Here is a 23,143-nt window from a genome sequence, read left to right on the forward strand (position 1 = left end):
TTAGTGGTTACAGACAATGCATGAATAATTGATATATGAGTATCCAGGAGAGTTGACAGGTAAACGTTATTTTGCTAAATAAATTAATAGGACTGAAATTAACATAACCCTGTAGGTTTACCTTAGGTGAATTTTAGGTGGTCCTACAATCTGATTTTATAAATTCTCACATGATTTTGAATTTCAAGCTACATGAAATATAGTCACCGCGACCCTGAAGTGGAGAAGCGGAAAAGAAAATGTATGTATGTATGAAATGTAGTCTTGCATTGACAGATTCTCTAGGGGGAGTCTGGGGCCTTGCTACTTAACATGGTCAAGAACTGCAATTTGACTTACCCACAAAAGGACCAATCACAAGTCTGTATTAGCATGATCTGTAGAAGGAAGTGATTCACGTCGGACTAGTAGCAGTGAGTACACAAAGATACAAGTGGAAGTGTGTATATGTGCATGCACAGAGAGGCCAGAATAGTGGACTGAAAGTCTGAAAGTATCAGACTCTCTGTAAACTTGTGGGCGGAGCATCTGTGGCTGAGAATATATTAAATGTAACTAAATAAAATAAATAAATAAATAAACAAATAAATTAAATATATATATATAATTAAAACATGCGGAGCAATGTTTTCTATCCGTGAGTCAAAGATCATAGGAAATATAGGTGACATTTTCATTATGGAAGCTTTAGCAAGAAAAAGCATCATGTTCGCTTCGAAATGTATGTCAAAAATAATGATACAGCAAGCTTGAGTGGTGAATGTGTGTGTGTGTGTGTGTGTGTGTACTGAGAGGTGTTGGCCTTTGAGCTTGTAGCTAATGGATGTTTCTGAAAGTCTTTTCATTTCAGCCAGACGGAGAAGCAGAAGAGATTTCCTCTTAAACGCACACACACACTGCTAAATTGCAGGAAAGGATGCATGTAAATGCAGTATAAAACAATTAAGAGACCATTTACTGAAGCCAGGAGAACAGACTAAATGAGCCTATGGAGCAGCAGCACAGACAGATAATCAAACACTTTAGCCTTTACAGTGGTGGACAAAGTACACAAACCATGTACTTGAGTAAAATACAGATACTCAGTGTAAAATATTACTCCAGTAAAAGTAGAAGTCCACTCAATGTAGATCTCCACTTGAATAAAAGTACAAAAGTATTTACCTTCAAATGTACTTAAGTAGGGCAGCACGGTGGCGCAATAGCTAGTGTTGCAGTCACACAACTCCAGGGACCTGTAGGTTGTGGGTTCAAGTCCTGCTCCGGGTGGCTGTCTGTGAGAAGTTTGGTGTGTTCTCCCTGTGTCAGCGTGGGTTTCCTCTTATGGTCCACAAACACATGGGAGGTGGATTGGCGACTCAAAAAATGTCCATAGGTGTGAGTGAATGTGTGTGTGTCCTTGTGAAGGACTGGCGCCCCCTCCAGGCTGTGTTTCTGTCTTGCGCCCAATGATTCCGGGTAGGTTCCAGACCCACCGCGACCCAGAACAGGACAAGCGGTTACAGACAATGAGTGAATGTATTTAAGTCGAATATAAAAGTGCCATGACGAATTATGGTTCTAATGTCCTATTATAATTATTGTAACAAGACTCATGCTTAACACGTTGTACGTGAAAATACTCTAGTGTCACTCTTGGTTCCCCAGTGTTTTAATAGTTTGTCATTAATTAGTCTGACTCCGAACACAGCAGAAATGGCCAAAGATTAAATACAATGAATGATGTTATATCAATTATTACATACACCCAAGGTGCTGCCCCTCCAAACCAACAGAGGTCACTGTCTCCAGAGTATTGAACCCAATTTATGCTTCTGTGTTGAACCTACGCCTTAGGTTCAACCTATGCCAGATGCGCACTACTCCAGAAGTGTAATTCATCGCATCTATGCAGACCACGATACCAAAATTGATTGGTCTGCAGTCGGACGAACATGGTTCAAGTTGCTCAAGTCAAGAAGTGCGAAAATTTTATCTCCTCTACACTACACTCCCTAAATAGTGCACCTAAAACTAATACCATTACACCACTACATTGTGTACTACATAGGGTTGAAGAAGATGTTTGAAATTCAGCCCTAGTGAGACACAGATGCCAGCCCTAATGAGAAACCTTTTACTCCTTTAGGAACACTAGGCAAGATTTGGGTTTTTTTTCTGTTCCCTGGGCTCCCCCTAGTGCAATTAACTTTTATAGCAGTACTGAAATTGGGGGGAGGCAAGGGGTGGTTTCCTATTGTCCTCCAAAATTTACATAGTGCAGTTTCTGCAGTGCTGAGCTGAGAGTAGCAAGGACAGAGGCTAAATTCTCCATGCTAAGGATCAGTGGAGCATCACAATGATTTTGAAGCTGTATCTATTTTTTTAGGTAAAAATGTTACATGATGTTCCTTTAAATGCTCTGTTTTGTCTACATAGTTGCAGAGTATAGTTTGTGCTATAGTTCAGAGTATAGTTTGTTCATCTCTCTGAACTGATTTTTGTGTTTTGGAATGTTTCTGAACATTCTGGAGAACAACCGTGCCCTCAAGACGAAGGAGGTCATAGTGGACATGGGGAAAGAGGGGAGACCTCATCAGCCACTGTTTATTGGCTGCTTAAAGTGAACAGCTTTAAATTGGGCGTCCACATGAGTGAGGACTTCACATGGACACTGAACGCCACGCAACTGGTCAAAACAGCGGTTGTACTTCCTGAGGAGGCTGAGAAAGTTTGGGATTTCTCCCAAAATCCTCAGCAATTTTTGAGAGACTCAGACCTCCCACCTCCAGAAGAACTGCTCACACTTCTGCCCTCAGGCTGGAGGTACAGAAGTGTCAAATGCAAGACCACCAGGTTTAACAACTCTTTCTACCACACTGCCATCAGACTTCGGAACCTACCTCAGAAATAATCCTGCACTTTACTGTTTAGCATTACTATTTTTTTACTTTTCAAAAACAAGGTCTGATTATATAGCTTCTAAAAAATTATATCATGAAACATGCAAATTATTGGGTGGCAATGGACCACCCACAGTCTAAAAACACACGTTGGTAGGTGGATTGGTGACTCAAAAGTGTATATAGGTGTGAATGTGTGTCGCCCTGTGAAGGACTGGCGCCCCCTCCAGGGTGTGTTTGTGCCTTGCGCCCAGTGATTCCAGGTAGACTCCGGACCCACTGCGACACTGAATTGGATAAGCACTTAGAGACAATGAATGAATTAATGCAAAACATTGGTTCTGATCCTGAAGCCATTTTAATTTTCTCCATATTTAATCAGTGCACTTAATTCTTTGTGCTCCTTGTATATGTTTTGTTCTTTTTTAATTATTCTTTTTGCTCTCACAAATGCAGCACTGTGATTGGAGAGACTCAGATGAGGGGGCTTGAGCCCTCAGCATTAGGCAGATCACAGAACTCACTGGGTTATATAATTTCATAGCTTTTGAATTGCTATGAGATCCAGATCCCCAGAATAAGATGCTAAGGCACTCTGTCAGTGATATTTTTCATAATATGTCTCTTTAAGTTGAAGATATTGTCCATTGTTGCTTATTACTATTCTTAGTTTATATCTTTGTTTACTCTGTAGAACTACTGTATAAAAGCAATAGAACACTCAAGGTATCGTGTTGTCATTGATAATAATAACATACTGAGCAATCTGGGCAGAGCTACAATCAGTGCAATAGTCACATAATTATCATACGTTGTCATTTGATAATACATTTCTAAAAGTTATTGCTAGCTTAGAATAGTCTTGGATTTTCCCTATTAATTAAAATGAAAATGGGCTGTTGTAAAGTGCTGGCAGATGCTGGTTAATGCGAGTTGTTAGCTCTTAATTAGTGCTCTCCTAGAAGCGTCTTGAGTTGTCCATTGGCATTGTGTTAGCTAACATAACAAGTGCTTAGAGAGCACTTACTAGTCATCATAGTTCCAGTTGTTTTTAATCTGATAAATGATATAACTCTTGATGTCGAAATTAACCTCTCTTGGTTAAAACCAAATGCCCTCTGGTTCTATCTCTTCTGGCAGTGGTCCTTATCTTACAGTAAGCTGCCTCCACTAAACAGTCTCTCTTAGGACCCAGAAAGCTGTGAATACTCTTGTTATCATGGCTGGCTCTTTAGACTGCAGCAAACTCATTCAAGTGTTAAAAAGGGTTTTCATGTTTGAGTTGTTGCAACCTGGACCCTTTACCAACTGTACTTTGTCAATGTTTTGCCAATTATGAGCTTGTTTAGACAGTTTCATACACTTGGGAATGTTTACAGAGAAGGAATAATGTATGAATCATGCAGGCTTTTTACATGGAATTTGGACAGGCAGTTTGAGAAGTACCCACACAAACACACACACACACACACACACTCCAGAATAGTGAGGATGTGTTCTGGCCATGGGCTCTTCTGCATTATTTAAAATCACATCAAAAATGCAAGACTAAGGCCTGAGACGTAGGCAAGAGCGAGGTCCCTCTGCTTTCACACTCTTTTTCACTTGCTCTCTCTCTCTCTTTCTGCATGCACACACACACACACACACACACACTATACCTAGTCTTTTCTTTGTGTGTGGGCAGGTGTGGATGGGAAGGAGAAGAGAGAGTCAAGTGCATTGTGTGTGTGTGTATGTGTGTGTGTGTGTGTGTGTGTGTGTGTTTGCATTTCATTAGAAAGGACATGTGAGAGTTTTACTTTAAGAACAGATGGCACTCCAGCCAGACTGAACAGAAAGTGAAAGAAGAAGTCCAGAAACACACACATAAAGAAATATACCTGTTTCCTTTAAATATCTGGATTTGGGGTCACATTTGTCAGCTGTGCTAGATATAAATAAGGGTGTATAATGCATTCTATGTATATGTAAGTGTATATAAAAATAATAATGTCATTATTATTACATAAGTCACTTTGTCTGAATTTCCATTAATACATAAATACATACACATACCAGTGTATATGTATGTTACACTCATGTGTATATGTTACATGCATATTACATGTGTTTTATATGTATAAATACACATGCATATGTGCACAAAATCTTATACATACTGACCTTAGGCAGGAACACACCTTGTGCATGTGTCAGCCCTCACATGGCATAATACACCTGTGCCCAGCAACACAAAGTGACGATATCACATACTAATATGTTATTGATGTTAACAGAAATCCAGCATTTCTCAATAGCACCCTTTAAAAAAAAAAAAAAAAAAATTAAAAATCACCAGAAATCCAGTTTCCTCCCACAGTCCAAAAACACACGTTGGTAGGTGGATTGGCGACTCAAAAGTGTCCGTAGGTGTGAATGTGTGAGTGAATGTGTGTGTGTCTGTGTTGCCCTGTGAAGGACTGGCGCCCCCTCCAGGGTGTATTCCGCCTTGTACCCAATGATTCCAGGTAGGCTCTGGATCCACCGTGACCCTGAACTGGATAAGCGCTTACAGATAATGAATGAATGAATGAATTCTCAAAATTGACTCAGGGGAGTGAGCACAGGTCAGACAGGTCCAAACAGGTACAAGGCCCTCCCAGTCAGCAATTGTTAATTCACCCGGAGTCTGAACTGGAGCTGAGAAAAGTGAGGGGGGCACGAGACACACAAGACGCTGTCACAGCTTTGTTTTTGTGAAGCGCATAAAATGCATCCCCCCTGGTCAGCAAAGTGAAAACAAAACACTTCAGAACCAGATGCGATTTTATTTCTGGCCATGCCACTGTTCCGTTATTGTAGCTGCATTTTCATGATAAAATAAAAACGATAGCGGAAGTAAAAACTTTACTTCAGAAACGTTAGAACATTCAAAGGTCAGCAAAGTCAATGATGATCAAAGAAATTAATCATGCAATGGCCTTAGTACAGAAATGTTTATAGCTAGAGTCTAGAGTTGAAAAGTGTAAAAAGTAGATTCCTTTCTTCTCTAATGAAAGTACAAATCCATTACTGTGCTTAAGTACTACTCAAATAAATTTAACTAGTTACTACTCCTGGCAACTTATCAGCATTTATTACACTAATATCCATTCAGTAGACACTCAAAGAGTACACACTGTAGGAAAAATGGAGCAGAATTAATGAGGGATAAAAAAAGGGTAGAAATGTAAAGTGAAGAAAAACAGGAGAGAGTGAGACCTGGTTTTGTAACCTGGGGGAGGGAAAACAAAAGTGTGCAGAGAAGTGCATGATGGGATGTCTTAGGATGGCCACATTCTCACGGATGAGAGATCTGTCCTTGTGCACCTGCTCACTGAGAGAGAAAGAGAGAGAGGGAGAGGGAGGAATGAATCTTTAATTAAATAAACTTTTCAGTGGCCATGATGTGGCTCAGGCACGAATGAACATTTGGAGGAATGTGGTGATAGTTAGCACTCAGAGGTATGGGGTGTAAATGTGTGTGTGTGTGTGTGTAGGCCTAATAATAGCATCATTACGAACAATAGGACAACAATGAATACTTATTCTTATAGAAACTGTGAAGAGGAATATAAACACTTTGTGTGTGTGTGTGTGTGTGTGTGTGTGTGTGAGAGAGAGAGAGAGAGAGAGAGAGAGAGAGAGAGAGAGAGAGAGAGAGAGAGAGAGAGAGAGAGAGAGAGAGAGAGAGAGAGAGAGAGAGAATGCGAATCATTACCAATTGACTTCTTCCAGAGGGGTTGGGTGAAAACACAATGATTCTAAAATTGTAATCTAAATTATGGAAACGTGTCTCTTTTTATCTATTTATGAATTTTAGATTAATAATGTCATCAAGAAATATTCAATAACATTTAATAATAAAAATAAATAAATATATATATATATTAAAGAAAAAAAAGGGATGTTCTGAAGAAGTTGCACATAAGTAACTATGGTAACAACACCCAAAAACTAGGCCCAAGGTTTGAGTGGCATCTTCAATTGGAGTGATTCCTACCCTCCTCCAAAAGTGGAGTTACTGCAGTACTGAGCCTGGACTAGCAACAACAGAGGCTCTACTCTCCCTATTATAGGTCAGGTGTAATTTAAAGTAAAAGTAGTACCTAGTGTTCCTATAAACACACCTTAGTGAATGTATTCGCACAAGCACAGGTCTAAATGACCATAATATCTGTTCAGATTTGCAGTGTTTTTGCTGTGTCAGGTTTGTGTGTGAACTAGACTTGAATGGCTAGTTCACAAAGTGTAGTTTTTTTTTTTTCAAATGTAAGCATCAATCTGAACTGTATTTATAGTATTTATGTTAGATGCCACAGTTTCTGGAAATAAATCTGTTGTGTGTTTACATTGCATTATGAATGTGATAATACTCGTAATTTCACTATTAAACATCGGAAAGTGACCAACCTGAGATGCAAGTGGTTAAAATTCTATCAGGATCCAATTCACATACTTGACTCATGAAACTACCTTGTGTAAATGGAGTTAGTAATAAATGGACACAATAACTAGCAAGCAACGTAGCTATTTAGCCAAATTACATGTTTTGGAATGGCATCGTGGCCATAAAGACAATGAAATGCTTAACTGTGATCATTATTATGGCCCTTAATCTCTCAAGCAAAATAACTAACCAGCAGTTTTTGAGTTTTTGTTTTTGGGATGTTAGAAAATGAAAATAATAACAATAATATGACAAGGGCAAAGGTTATCAAGGTATTAATATTAAATAATTGAGACAAAGTTGCTGTACGGACTGTACGTCGACAGTACGAACAAGTGCAGCTTTCATGCTAATTTCGTGCTAATTTGCTCAGTCAAGTACAACTTTAATGTTTTAACAGACGCCTAATACACGAAAAAAGGATAATAAGGATATGTCTCCACCTTGTGTACAGAATATTGAACTACACCTTAAAACCTCATAAATATAATGAATAATTAATTGGAAATGTATATATCTGGCTTCAAGAATTTTCATTTAAGGCCTATTTAATATGATACATTTCTGTCAATTATTTTTAAACGTTCCAAGTTCAGCATTACTGAGAACATTTCTGACTCTTTCTGACCATTTTATTCTGTGGAAATGAGCACTTAGCGTCAAACCACTCTGTGGCAAGCAGGCCATGAAAATGAGGGATGTGAGCCACACAAGGGCCAGGATTTTTTTTTTTGCTCTATGGGTGGGCCCTCATTCAAGACATTCATTAATTTCAAATGCCTCTATTCTATGTCACAGTGAGCACAGTGTAACTGTAGTCATGATTGTGCTCTTGGAGAAATTTTGGGGACCATCCACTCTTGGGAAGTTTCACAACTGTTCCATATTTGTAAAATGGCTAACAATAGGGACATTATCTATTAACTACTGTAACTTTTTCCAAACTGGTAGTTTTCAATTAATTGGTTTCGCATCTGCTTTTGTACATCATGTGCTGCACTTGAGACCTTTTAGCCTTTGCCCGTTTCAGTGATGTTTAGATTCAGCAGGTCTGGAATTTGCCTGTCCATTTGCAAACTCTGATTTGGTGATTTAAGGGGCAAATCATTTTTTTTCACATAGGGCCAGACAGAGTTGGACAGCGTTTTTCCTTCAATAAATCATAATTTACAGAATTGCTTTACTTGGATAATTCATTCATTCATTAGCTGTAAGCGCTTATCCAGTTCAGGGTCGCAGTGGGTCCAGAGCCTACCTGGAATCATTGGGCGCAAGGCAGGAATACACCCTGGAGGGGGCGCCAGTCCTTCACAGTCTTTCACGCCAATCCACCCGCCAACACGTGTTTTTGGACTGTGGGAGGAAACCGGAGCACCCGGAGGAAACCCACGCAGACAAGGGGAGAACACACCAAACTCCTCACAGACAGTCACCCGGAGGAAACCCACGCGGACAAGGGGAGAACACACCAAACTCCTCACAGACAGTCACCCGGAGCGGGACTCAAACCCACAACCTCCAGGTCCCTGGAGCTGTGTGACTGCGACACTACCTGCTGCACCACCGTGTCGCACCACATGTGACTGAACTGGAAAAACTGTTACAGACAATGAAAGAATGAATGAATCCTATATTCAATCTGTTAGGATTCAGCTTTACATTCATCCATGTTAGTGTCCAGGAGGCAATACTCAAAATAATCAATATTCACTCTGTGTTATTTTGTACTTTTTGTCCAGGGGGCTTTTCTCTAGGCCCTTAAATGATTTTCATTCTGGATCTTGCAGCTTTGATCTGCCTTTCTAAGTTGGCGTGTACAATTTATAACACGACTCCTACCAGTTTTCACACTAGAACCAAACAGAGTTGTGAACAACTATTAACTTATTATATAAAGGCATCTGTAAAATATACATTCATAACGTCAGGAAAGAACATAAACATCAGTTCAGTCTGCCCTAACACTGCAGTGTTTTATGCATGAACATTTTAACTGGCTTTTCCAGGAGGTTTACTTTACAGACGTCAATAATAAGGTTTCCTCTGTTAGCATAATGCTGTTTCAGCTAGTGCATCAGTGGCTTTTCAATTTGGCTCATTAAAGACTGTAACAGACATTCAATTAGTGATTTTTCTTCATTTTTGTCTTGAAATGACACTCACAGTAGGCAAGGCAAGGCACGTTTATTTATAGAGCACCTTTCATACAAAAGCAATTCAAAGTGCTTTACAGAAGAAACTGTTAAATTAAAAGCAAGAATAAAAATTATAAAAGTCCAATAAAACAATTAAAATATTTCAGTGAAAGGAAATACATAAAAAGAGTAAAATGATTAAATGATTAAAACAATTTAAAAAGATACAATAAAAGAAAAGAACTAAAATACTGTTACAGAATAAAAGTGCAGAGTATTTTAAACCGAGCTGTAGCTGCTTAAACAGGAATGTTTTCAGTCTTGATTTAAAAGTGTCTGGGGCTCTTCTAATGTTCTCAGTCGGCTGGTTCCATTTAAGAATGGCGTCAGCGCTATACACTGCTTCTCCATGTTTAGTTCTCACTTGAGGAAGGACTAACTGACTAGTTCCTAATTATCTGAGAGCTCTGCTCGGCTCATATCTCTGTAGCAGATTTATAATAACACCTTAAAGTCTATTCTGTAACAGACTTGTATCCAGTGTAAAGATTTGAGGATGGGGGGTGATACGATCTCTTCTTTTGCTCCAAGTGAGAACTCTGGCAGCTGCATTTTGAATCAGCTGAAGCTGTATAATGGTCATTTTTGGAAGTCCAGCTAAAAGACCATTACAGTAATCAATCCTGCTAGAAATAATAGCATGAATAAGTTTATCCGGGTCTGGTTTAGTCATAAAATCTCTAATCTAACTCATGTTCTTAAGATGGGAAAATGCTGATCTAGTAACCGCTTTAAAATGAGACTAAAACTGATTTGAGTCCATTAATACACCAAGGTTGCGAGCCAGTTTTTTAGATTTGAGGGCTCTTGAGTCCAGATACGCAGCCAATCTTTGTCTCTCATTGCTGTTCCCAAACAGTATCATTTCAGTTTTATCTTTATTTAGCTGCAGAAAGTTTTGTCCCATCCAGTTAGTGATGTGTTCAAGGTACTTGCTTAATAAGCAACTGGACCAGAGTCATTTGGGGACAGGGCCATGTAAATCTGAGTATCATCTGCATAGCTGTGATAAGACAGCCCATAGTCCTGTAGAATCTGGCCAAGAAGAAGCATGTATAACTTAAATAAAAGTGGACCAAGAATAGAGCCCTGGGGGACACCACAGGTCACTGGCATGTTCTCTGAAATATTATTTTCTATTTTTACCAAGTAGTTCCTGCCTTCCAGGTAAGAAACAAACTACTTCAGGACTGTTCCTGAGAGTCCAGTTTGTGAGTTTATATATAAGAATCTTATGGTCAATGGTATCAAAGGCAGCACTGAGGTCAAAAAGTATTAGAAGAGATATCTTTCCAGTCTCTGTATTTAAGCGAATGTCATTAATTACCTTGATTAGAGCAGTCTCAGTGCTGTGATTAGACCAGAACCCAGACAGGAATTTGTCTAGGCTACTGTTTATGGACAAGAAACCAGTGATTTGCCTGAAAACTATTTTCTCAATGATTTTGCCAATGAACAATAAATTACAAATTGGTCTGTAGTTTCTTATCTGAGATGATTCTAAATTTTTCTTTTTAGAGGAGGCTTTACAACTGCAGCTTTTAGTGAGCTCGGAAAGACCCCCGACATGAGTGAGGTGTTTACAATGTGGAGTATGTCTGGTGCTATAGTGTGAAACACACTCTTTAAAAAATTTGGTTGGTAGTGTGTCAAGACTGCAAGTGGATGGTTTGAGATGATTAACTGTGTCAATTAAATTTTAACTAAGGAGTTTTTATGAGGTGATGGAGAGGGTACAGACTCATTGTTGGATACATGTACTAATCACTTGTCTGATATTCTTGATTTTAGTGTTAAAAAATAATGCAAACTCATTACATCTCTCAGTTGATACTAATTCAGGTGCCATTGGTGTGGGTGAGTTAGTGAGTCTGTTGGCCACGGTGAAGAGGATTTTGCTGTTGTTAATGTTATTGTTGATGATGCTAGAGAAATAGGATTGTCGTGTTTTGCATATTATCGTGTTGTATTCACGTAGCTTATCTTTGTAGATTTCTTTGTGAATATGAAGACTTGTTTTACACCATCTGTGTTCTGCCCTGCGACACTCCCTCATTTGGATTTGAACAACAGAAGCATTTTTCCATGGTGCTTTCTGTTTGCAAGACAAGGCCTTCACTTTAACTGCCGCAATCTCATCCAACAATCTTTGGATTAAAACTTTTCAGCAGATCATCAGCAGAGTTGGATCGTTCACATGGCGTAGTGCACATTTTACCCATGAAAAGTGTAGCTGTGCAGTCCTTTATAATCTTTTTCTGGACACAAACTCTTCTGCCCGTGAAGACTGGTGAGGCCCACATATCAAAGAACACACAGTAGTGGTCTTACAGTGCAACGTCCTTCACAGTCGCTGATATGTTGAGACTCTTTGAGATAACAACATCCAGTGTGTGACCATGACAATATGTACTCCCTGTGAAACGCCAAAAGAGTCCAATATGGCATGCAGTTACTTGGTAAAACAGTCCTTGGGATTGTTGATATGTTAAAGTCACCAGCAAAAACAAAATGGTCAAAGTCAGTAGAAATAAAAGACAGCATCTCTGTAAATTCATCAATAAAATCAGCACTGTACTTCAGAGGCCTGTAGACAGTAACTAGTAATACCTGTGGTGTTCCATTCAGAAATACACAGAGATTCTAAAAATTGTGAAGTCACCAAATGATAACTGCTTGCACTGAAAAGAACCATGGAACAGAGCAGCTAGACCTCCACCTTTTCTACTGGCACAAGGTACATTTAAATAATGAAAATCCGGAGCCGACTCCAATAAAACAGTTGCAGCACTACATTCATTTAGCCAAGTCTCAGTTAAAAATATAAAATCAAGCCCATGTGCTGTAATAAAATTATTAATTAAGTGTGATTTGTTTGTGAGAGATCTGATATTTAGAGCTAACTTAATAGTTTGTGCACTTTGCCACAGAATCTGTGTCTCACATTTTATTAGCTGTAGATACATTCACAATATCTGACCTGAACTCCCTGTTCTTTCTCTCTCTGATAAGTACTGGAATGGGAGAGATTACAGGCACCCAGGGTCCAAGCTTGTTTTGAAAACATGTTACTGCTGACATCATCACTGCAGCAGCCAGGACCCGAAAAACATCACTTTTCCTCGCCATTATCAGCTGACGAAGCTGTGTGGAGCTCCTGCTGGCGATGGGGCCGTGAGCGAAGCTGCATTTCCGGGGGCCGAGGAGCTTGTCTCTCCCATTGAGGGGCTCTAGGTGGTGATGGAGCGTGATTTTTCTAAGGGGACTGTCTGGTGGGCTGCAGTGGGGAAGTGGCAGTAGATGAGGGTGGAGTAGAAGCTGGGGTGGTTCTTCTTTGCACCTGAGGGCTGGCTGACAGGGAAAGAGACAGCCTTGTCCCAGCCGATACCAGCTTCTCCATGGCTGCTGGGAGGTTCATGTGGGGTGTTGTGGAGGGAGAAATAGAGGACATGAAGGATTCCTCTTGGGGTTTTGGTGTCTCTGGCAGCTGATAGAATTGGTCATTGCCACTCATGTCCAGTGTCTTCTGCACCCTCAGTGGGGGGAGGATGTTCTGGCTCTGACATGGTGTCATCAGCTTGTATAGCAGAGTTCCTGGATGTTGATGCTGATGCGCCACCACCAAGAGAAGTGGATAAATTACACACTGAGAAAATGAGGTTGTCTGTCAGACGTTTAACACCCCTCTTGTTCGTGTGCAGTCCATCTCTCCTAAAAAGTTCTCTCTTCCCAAAAACAAGTTAAAGTTGTCAATGAAGTATAGTCCATTTGACCTGCAGCTGTTCTGTAGCCAGGTGTTTAATCCCAGTAACCTTCAGAACATACTGGTGCCTCCTGCAGGTAGAGGTCCACTGATGAAAAATTTTATGTTGAACTTGCTGAGTGTGTTAAGGAGGTCATTAAAGTCTCTTTTTAAAACTTCAGACTCCTGCTTGACAGTGTCATTCTTTCCAGCGTGTACAATAATCCTCTTCACAGTCGTGTACTCAGCCAGTACAGCTGGAAGCTTTGCAGTAAGTTCAGGGACTGTGATGTTTGGTTTACATAGCACTATGAGTTTTGGGTTTGTTTCCCATTAACAGTGTCATCTCCAAAGATCAGGGTGTCTGCTGTAGGTTTGTTAGGGTTTTGTGACCAGCTGACACTTCTGGTACTTTCTGTGTTGTGTTCACTGTGTTTGGGATTCTCATGAAGGGCATGCAGTGGTTCTGGGCTGTGATCTCTCAGCAGCAGTGTTAGGTTTAGCAGCTGAATTTCCTGGACCAGCTGTGGTACCAGGAGTAGAAGACAAGACTACAGAGCTATATAAAGCACGGCGCTTGGGTCTAGCTTCAGTCTGCACCCATTGCCCATCTCTAGCTGTACTCACGGCAGTGTTGCCATCCACACGATTTTCTGGTCTGGATCTGTGTCTGCTGCTCTGTTAAGACCTCAGCCCGCTGTCTGCTGCCCGTACTCCCACTCACTGTTAATCCTCACACAGCTCCAAAATGCCATATATATAATGGTAATATCACAAAATATTGAGATGGCTTTTCATTCATTCATCTTTGCTACTTGATCCGTTTCAGGGTTGCAGTAGCAACTTACATATCAATGAAATAAAAACTGATGCCTTTTTTTTCAATTTTATTTTATGTGTTATGGAAGTTATCTTCTATAGGCCTAGCATACAGAGACCCTGCAATTTCTGGCCATTTACTGACACATGGGCTTCATAAATACATTGAATGTCCAGGTACCAGATTTGGCCAGTGGAAAAGCAAAAGAGCTGTGTCGAGTCAAGTAGAGTCGTGTAGGTTCCAAGCAATGAAAAAGCACCATTTAGCTACGCTCCTTACCCAACGTTGTAAAACAAGCTGCAAATCTAAAAAAAAAAAAAAAAAAAAAACTGGGATTTTACTTACTTCTGTGTTGAGATATCCTCTTCAGTGAAGGAGGGAGATGTGTGTCCAGGAAAGTTCGCAAGTTGTATGACTTCAGGACCTAATAGTCAGACCTATATACACCTTTACCATCCAATGGCAATAAGACATAATGACTATGTAAATATGGTCTTACAAGAAAAAAAAACATTTGTAGGGTTGGTTTTGGTACAGCTAAAAGTCATATTTTGCAACAGAGGGCCTTGCAGGGTTAAACACAAATCCTCTCCTTCATTCTCGAGAAATCCTGCAAAACACTCATTTACCCTGGGATAGGACGGAATATTCCCCCACATGTCAATTCACACTGGATTAATATAACCAGGGGATATTTTTACTGATCGCTTTACAGTAGGGGAAAAGGCTCTACAATATTTCCCTTAACAGGGACATGCACTACAAAAAAAAATACTGAAATGGTCTATTCAGACAAGATTAATACTTCTGACATACTCCAGTAATAATTACTTTACCCCAAGCCCACAGGTAAAACTAAATCCATCTGAATTGTGCTTTTTTCCCCCTCTGTAATCAAAAATATAAACAAATGTAGTGTGTCCCTCATTGCTCCAGTAGGTGCCTCCACCTGTTTTAAGATTTCTGTTAGCATTTAGTTGCACTCATCTTGTGAATTTGGATGATAATTCCTTGATCCGGGCGGCACAGTGGCGCAGCAGGTAGTGTCGCAGTCACACAGCTCCAGGGGCCTGGAGGTTGTGGGTTCGATTCCTGCTCCAGGTGACTGTCTGTGAGGAGTTGGTGTGTTGTCCGCGTGGGTTTCCTCCGGGTGCTCCGGTTTCCTCCCACAGTCCAAAAACACACGTTGGTAGGTGGATTGGCGACTCAAAAGTGTCCATAGGTGTGAGTGAATGTGTCTGGGTTACCCTGTGAAGGACTGGCGCCCCCTGCAGGGTGTATTCCTGCCTTGTGCCCAATGATTCCAGGTAGGCTCTGGACCCACCGCGACCCTGAATTGGATAAGCGGTTACAGATAATGAATGAATGAATTCCTTGATCAAATACATGACTCCAAGTTTTCCAAAAGGTACTGGATGGAGCTGAATGTCTGCAGCCACAGTGAGTGAGTTTGTCTTGAAGTATCTGAATTTTCTTGTTATAAAAACTGTACAAACAATTGGACATATATTATTCTGCTTAACACTCATCATTTCCACTTTCTCTCTCTCTCTCTCTCTCTCTCATCTTTACCTATTCCTCTCTCTTCTCTTTATCTATTCCTGACTCTCTCTGCCCTTCCTTTTCTCTCTCTTCTCTCACTTTCTCTTCTTTTCCTGTTTTTTCCCTTCCCCACTTACCCAAATGCTACATCAGACTTCATCAGCCTCTCTCTCTCTCTCTCTCTCTCTCTCTCTCTCTCTCTCTCTCTCTCTCACTCTCCCTTCTTTCTGTTCTCTCACATTCTCAGTTACAGCTGGTGATTAAGAATTGATATCAGTCTCAAGTGTCTTAACTGATACTGGCTTTACAGTTGCAGTATGCTAGGTAACACACACAGACACACACACACACACACACACACACATTACATCGTTTTCAAACACTTTAAACTAGGAGTTTCAGAATAAGAAATCCCGAAAGTCAATTAGCCAAATCATGCTTTTTTTTTACCAGTTTTTCACAGGAGCTACATATGGTGGAGAGACCCCAGAATGTTAAAAATCATGATAATGGTTGAGGGTGTTGTACTATTCCTGCTCCATTAGTGGGTTAAATTAACTTATTTTTGCTGTTTTTTTTTATTTAAAGTGGAACAGATTCCAACTACTAACATACCACATGCTACAAGACTAAACAGCTTTAGTTACATATGAATTTTAGTGGTAATTTCAACAGTGAATATATACTTACTAGTAAAACATCAGCCATAAATAAGGAACAGTTGGCTTTTTACTGAAACATACAGTTCCCCCTGGAATCACAAGAGGTAAATTTTTTTGCTCTGAAAACAGTAATTCTCCAGAATTGTCTATGTTTACGTTAATTATGCTCATTTCTCATGTAGAGATTTCTATTGCTTGCTAATTAGAATAACCCTGTAACTGTTAATCTATACCAAATGTATAATAGCAGATCAGCTACTTTTAAGATATTGTATTTTTAATATTACCCAATTTCTCTCCCTATTTATTCATCACCAATCACACCTGTTAGGTCTCTCCTAGTCACACACAATACCAATAATGTTAACTCCAAGACATGTGAATCTCATCTTCTGCTTGGAGGAGAATGATAACTGTCCTGATCTGTTTCGCCATGAAGTTACAGGAGAAGGCCAGTATACCACCATGTATCCTCCTCCACCTCACCCCCACGACCACCACCATCACCACCAAGAAAGCAAGATCAATTGTGGTCAAAGCTTTGGGAAGGTGAGGCATCTCTAGAGTCTGAACCAGTGATCTCAATATGGACAAACTTTAATCCGCTATGCTAATAAGGAGCCATGAAAAGCTTGTTTCACTTTAGGCTCCTGTCACTTTAACTACTACTTTTGAAATCACTGATACAATCTGCCCAAACATTTGCATATATAATTTGTAGCTTGTTTGATCTTTGGCCAAAGTAACACTTTTGTTTGTGTGTGTGTGTGTGTGTGTGTGTGCGTGTGTGTGTGTGTATGTGCTTAAAATTCAATAGCAGTCATAGGATCAATGTAATTAGCAGAAAAAGCAGTACAACCAAATGTGATCAAAATAAGACTGAAAAGTTTATAGAACTCCCGGAATCCCAGGAGTTGGGGGGATAGATGGATATCAGCATGGGTGACTTGCATATGTGTGAAGTTTCTACTGATGTAGAGAAAGGCAAACGCTACCTTTAAGGCATAATCTTATACCTGGAAGTCCATGGTTATTTCAGCAATAAAATGCCAGGCTTCATTCTATACATGCTACAACAACATGACTTCATAAACACAGAGTGTGTGTGCTAGACTGTATCACAATGAAAAACATTCATTTATTATCTGTAACCGCTTATCCAGTTCAGGGTCTACCTGGAATCATTGGGCACAAGGCAGGAATACACCCTGGAGGGGGTGCCAGTCCTTCACAGACACTTTTGAGTCGCCAATCCACCTACCAACATGTGTTTTTGGACTGTGGGAGGAAACCCATGCAGACACAGGGAGAACACACCAACTCCTCACAGACAGTCACCCAGAGCGGGAATCGAACCCACAACCTCCAGGTCCCTGGTCCTATATATATATATATATATATATATATATATATATATTAGCCATAACATTATGACACCACCTCTTTGTTTCTACACTCACTGTCCATTCTCACAGGACCATATAGGAGCACTTTGTAGTTCTACAATTACAGACAGTAGTCCACCTGCTTCTTTGTTTCTCTGTATACATTGTTTGCTCACTTTCACAATGTTCTTCAGAAGGACCACCACAGAGCAGTGATGATTTGGGTGATGGATCATTCTCAGTGCTGCAGTGGCACTAATACTAGTGGATCAGACACAGCAGTGCTGCTGCAGTTTTTAAAGCCCTCAGTGTCACAGATGGATTGAGAATAGTCCACCAATCAAATCAAAAACCCAGCCAACAGCATCTTATGTCCAATGATGAAGGACTAAAGGATGGTCAACACAAACTGTAAAGCGACAGATGAGCTCTTGTCCCTGACTTTACATCTACAAGGTGGACTAAGCAGGTAGGTGTATCTAACAGAGTGAACAGTGCTTAAACGATCCTGTGGGGCTCCTGAAAAATGAAGAACAGGGTGAAAGGGGGTAAATAAAGTATACACCACAACAACTGGACTTTAGTCTATAATTATGATGATATATAACTACAAAATGCTCCTGTATGGTCAGTGGAGCTGAGAGTGTATGTGTGTGTCTCTTTGTGTGTTTGCGTGTATGATCAGGGTGGGGTGCTAATGCAATTCAGTATCACTGCACCCTTCCCTAAGGTGCAACAGCCCAACCTTTCTCCAATATTACCTTCCCTCTTTCCCACAGATTTACAGTTTTCCTTCTCTCTCTCTCTCTCTCTTTCATATGCAGAGACACACCCACACAGGACTCGTTGGAGTGTTATAGCTTAACCATAACTTTTCTTGCCTAACCCTAACTCATATCCTTACCCTTACCTTATCCTTAACATGTTTTCACCTCAAACTGTAATGATTTATATTATGGGGACATGATTATTGTGTAAACAAATCTGAGCCCCTTCAGTGTGTTGTATATCCTTATATCCTTTAAACCTAAAACACTTACAGCTGTTTGTTCTAAACTGACACTCACTTAAGCCCTGTGTCACAGTCAACAGAGATGCAGGCTAAGGTATAACACAGAATATATATATTTATATATGTGTGTGTGTGTGTGTGTGTGGGGGGGGGGGGGGGGGGTGAAAAAGTATGCATGCTTTATTAGTGTGGTTTATGATTAATTAAGGTCACATGGACAGTTATGGTTTGACTGGGACAAAGTCTGTCTGCACTGTGTGCTCATAGAAACATGAACCTTTTCGACAGGGGAATATCATCAATGATTTAAACAAACCTCATCTCTCTCTCTCTCTCTCTCTCTCTCTCTCTCTCACTCTCTCTCCTGTCTCCTTGGATCTGGCCCATTATGGCATTTTGTAGGGGTTTGTAGGATAGTGAAGATACGTGTAGGGAACAATGGTATAGATTTGCTCTTGATATTGGTGTGGACCTATATATTATTGGTTGGGACAATTCAATAATCACCGGATATTGGTGGGGACACATCACCTCTGTTCATGCTAATTCTATGCCCCTGTTAGGGAATAATTGCAAGATCCATGTACAGCAATCAACCATAACATTATGACCACCTCCTTCCTCTTTACTACATTCAGCCTTGCTGACGACGGTTCAGTAGCACTTTGTAGTTCTACAATTACATACTTTATTACTCTGTTGTTCTGCATACATTGTTTGTGTATTTTATCCCCTAAATATAGCTTTTAAATGTGAAATTCTTAAGAACGCAGACGTGAAGCCCTCCCCAGGTTGTGAAGCCAGTTTGATGAAAACTGAACAAACAAGCCAGAGATGAATTATTCCCTCTGTAATCAAAAATATAAACAAATGTAGTGTGTCCCTCATTGCTCCAGTAGGTGCCTCTACCTGTTTTAAGATTTCTGTTAGCATTTAGTTGCATTCATCTTGTGAATTTGGATGAAAATTCCTTGATCAAATACATGACTCCAAATTTTCCACTTTCTCTCTCGCTCTTGCTCTCTCTCTCTTGCTGAACATGAAACGTGGAATATTTCGACTAGACAATGTTGGGGTTATTTATCGATTTTCCCTTCCACTATAAATATCATTTATGAGGCAGATCTTCTTTTCCACAATTTCCGTTGTCAAAATTTCATTCCATCTTACATGTGTCTGTTTACGAGTCTTATTGTCGTTATTTGCCAGCTTCGTCAATTCTCTGTTCCACCTTAAGAGCTGAAGCTAGCTCTATAGTTTTTGAAACCTTTTGAAGCAACTGCTTCTTATTCACAATTTTCATATTCAAGCATTTAGTTTCCCCTTAAATGGGTCAGTTAGCGTTATTCTCCAGCTTCTTATTGAACAGTCATTTCCACCATACACAGCTATGTGATGCTAAAGCTAGCCCTAGGTTTTATAAACAAAACTTGTTTTAAAACACTTCTTATTTTCCATTTTGTAGCAATTCATAACACACAATCAAGTGTACACCATTTACCTAAAACATCTACCTACTAGTGCAAGGCTTTGCTGTGTACTGCCATGCTTGATTTCTATGTTTCACATTGAATAGGTGAATATGCAAAGCTTTTCTAACAAAATTCTTACTCCTTAATTTGTTTAAAACACATACACATGTGAAACACACACGAATCTGTTTCTTTAAAACAAACAGCAATGGTATTTAAACCTTTCAGTCATGTTGTTATTCACCTTCTTCATATAAAACTCATAAAACACAGTCCTGGCACCTTTCAAAAGTTGTTATGCTTCACTTTTTTATATAAAACACACAATCTATGGAGTTCACTCCTTTTAATCTATACATAGGCATCTGTACTTCTATAATTTTTTCAGAAATGATTTGCTGTTACCTGTTCAGGAGAAAATTAGCCAGCTCTGGCTCTGGTCTGTAGAGTTGCTGCTTGTAAACTTCCTCCACCTTTGAAACATAAGGCCAATATTTCCTCTCATTTTACTCAGTTTCTGGTCATGGATATATTTAGAAGGGCAATGGGGCTTTTTGGGTCTGGTAAAATATAACATTAACTCTGTTCACTTGGTTATTTCATGGCTGCAAGACACTTTATCTGTAGACCTGGTCACATGGTGAACTGTAAAATGACTGGACAGAGTGCGGGATCACAGGAACTCCACTCTGGACTGGGCAGTTCTCAAAGAGAATATACTTCTTTAGCAATATTATGAGAGAAAGCAGTGCATTAGTTTTGACTGTTTCCTTAATCTATGATAACACACCCTGGATATTTTATGACTAAGTACCGTAAATATCCTTCAGATTGCTCCTTTAAAGCAGGAGCACATACCAAACGTGTGGATGTGGACAAACTAAATAAATTGCTTTTTTTTGGAATAAATTAACACATTTTTAAAAAGGCATTCAAAGAAAATATTGGACATGGGCCCTGTAAAAGCTGTTGTTTTTGAGCAGGTTTGATTGTATATAAATCTCTTTTTACCCTACACTAAACTTGAAACCACTTTATAAGCTAAAGGGCATTTGTCTGTTCATACAGTTAGTAAATACTATTTTATTCACAGTGTAAACATCCTAACAACTCTTCCTTCCATAAAAAAAGGCGAGAGCGGCTATTACCTAGCAACCAGCTGCGTTCTTTTTCTGAATGCTTCATTTTGTCCTCACCCTCATGTATTGTGATTGGTCAATGCCTCCTGCGCTCTGTGATTGGCTGTTAATTCATTCTCACCAGCTACAACAAAGAGCTGAACAGTAATAGAGGATAAAATAAGATACATAAGGTATATCATTTTAATATAGGCGTATAAAGGTATCAGTTCTACAATGTATTAGGGTAATAATGACTCAGTGCAGTGTTTGTTAAAGGCTTTATTTATTTTATTGTGTTAAATTGTGATATGTTTAATGTGCATTTTTTTATTGTGCAAATAACAGGATGGCATCTGAATATTTGTTTTATTTTATTTTTTAAACACACACGTGTATACCTATACATGTACACATACAGAACATGAATGAATAAATGAACTAATGAAAAAGCAATAAATATAATATAATATAATAAATCAGCTTTACAGAGCTTCCACTGTTTTATTTTAATAAAATAGAAAAAAAGGTGGCTTTACAAACACAGGAATATAAATGAGAGCGTCAGAGTATCCAATCCGAGAGCCTGAGGTCGGGGTTTGTAGCTTTAAGCCCGTCCCTCTACTCCTTCTCCCTCCCTCCCTCCCTGTTGTAGTTCGATAACAGCCTCTTCAACCGTTTAAAACTTAGGCGTTTAACCTTAACTGTAATAGCTGTAAGCCTCAAAACGAACAAAATTAATCCCGTCTGAGTCGAAACGAGGATATTTACTTAAACGGACCGAAAAAAAGCCAGAGTCCTTGTAGCTTGGGGGACGTGAGAGGGCTCTTTTGCTTTAACTCACCTGATTCACCTGTTCAAGGTAAGAGACTTTAATCGGAGGCGTTGCCCAATGGAGTCCTGTGAGAACGAGCAACTGCGTTAATGTCTTTAGACCCAGGTTTTTCGGTCTGAAATGCACACAGTCGTTTTAAACAGCTCTGAAATAACGGAGGGTGTTTCAGCGTAATATTTAATCGACTGTGCGGCTCTGAAAAGTTTAATGTTGATACATAAAGAGCTCAAAAACGCCAACTTGCCCTCCACACCTATCCTCTACAACTACACACTTCTCAAAGCTTTCCTATCAGCAAAGCTGTTTTCCTTATAAATATGAGGGGGAATTATATATAAATCTGGCTTATTAATAAGCTTAGATAAACTCTCCCATATATTAATGGTTATAAGCGACCTCTTTAAGTAATTAATACGTGGGTCTGTCTATCGGTTTAAATACATATTAAATGAAAAGTATGGGGGAATGTATTTGGACAATGAAAAGTACTATAGGACTCCAAAAGTAAACCTTGCTGGAAATGATCCCTTTAACTTGTAGTCTTCAAACATAATATTTGTATCTAATATTTATCTAATTGCCACTGAAATATAAACCCATCAGCTTTAACGTTAAAGCCACCTCCTGGTTTCTGTCCACTATCCATATATGTGCACTTTGTAGTTCTACAGTTACAGACTGTAGTCCATCTGTTAGCCTCCATTCAGCCTGTCTTTCAATGGTCGGGACCACCCCAGAGCAGGTATTATTTGTTGGTAGATGTTAGTGTGTGTGGAGCTTGTACAAGTGGAGGAGAAACAGCAGTTGCTTTTGGAGCTTTTATATCATCAATTTCAGAGCTGTATTGAGAAGTTCACCAACACAAAATATTCAGCCAACAGCTCCTTGTGACCACTGATATTCCATCTTCATGGTAGACTAACAAGGTAGCTGTGTGTTTAATATCTTTGAGCACTGCTTTGTCTGAGAATGATTCCCCTGCCCAAATAATACCTAATCTGTGGCGG

General features: G+C 39.6%; 1 protein-coding gene across 1 annotated transcript in view; it reads left to right on the plus strand.

Moving 5' to 3' along the window:
* The first annotated feature begins 21,971 nt into the window (after positions 1-21,971).
* ugt8 (UDP glycosyltransferase 8) overlaps positions 21,972-23,143 on the plus strand; it is a 38,325-nt gene continuing 37,153 nt past the window's right edge. Inside the window, exon 1 of the mRNA XM_066649139.1 lies at positions 21,972-22,163. The gene's annotated coding sequence lies outside the window, so the exon portion shown is untranslated. The remainder of the gene's footprint in view (positions 22,164-23,143) is intronic.

This window comes from Hoplias malabaricus, chromosome 2, assembly GCF_029633855.1.
Source record: "Hoplias malabaricus isolate fHopMal1 chromosome 2, fHopMal1.hap1, whole genome shotgun sequence".
In the NCBI taxonomy this organism is placed as follows: domain Eukaryota; kingdom Metazoa; phylum Chordata; class Actinopteri; order Characiformes; family Erythrinidae; genus Hoplias; species Hoplias malabaricus.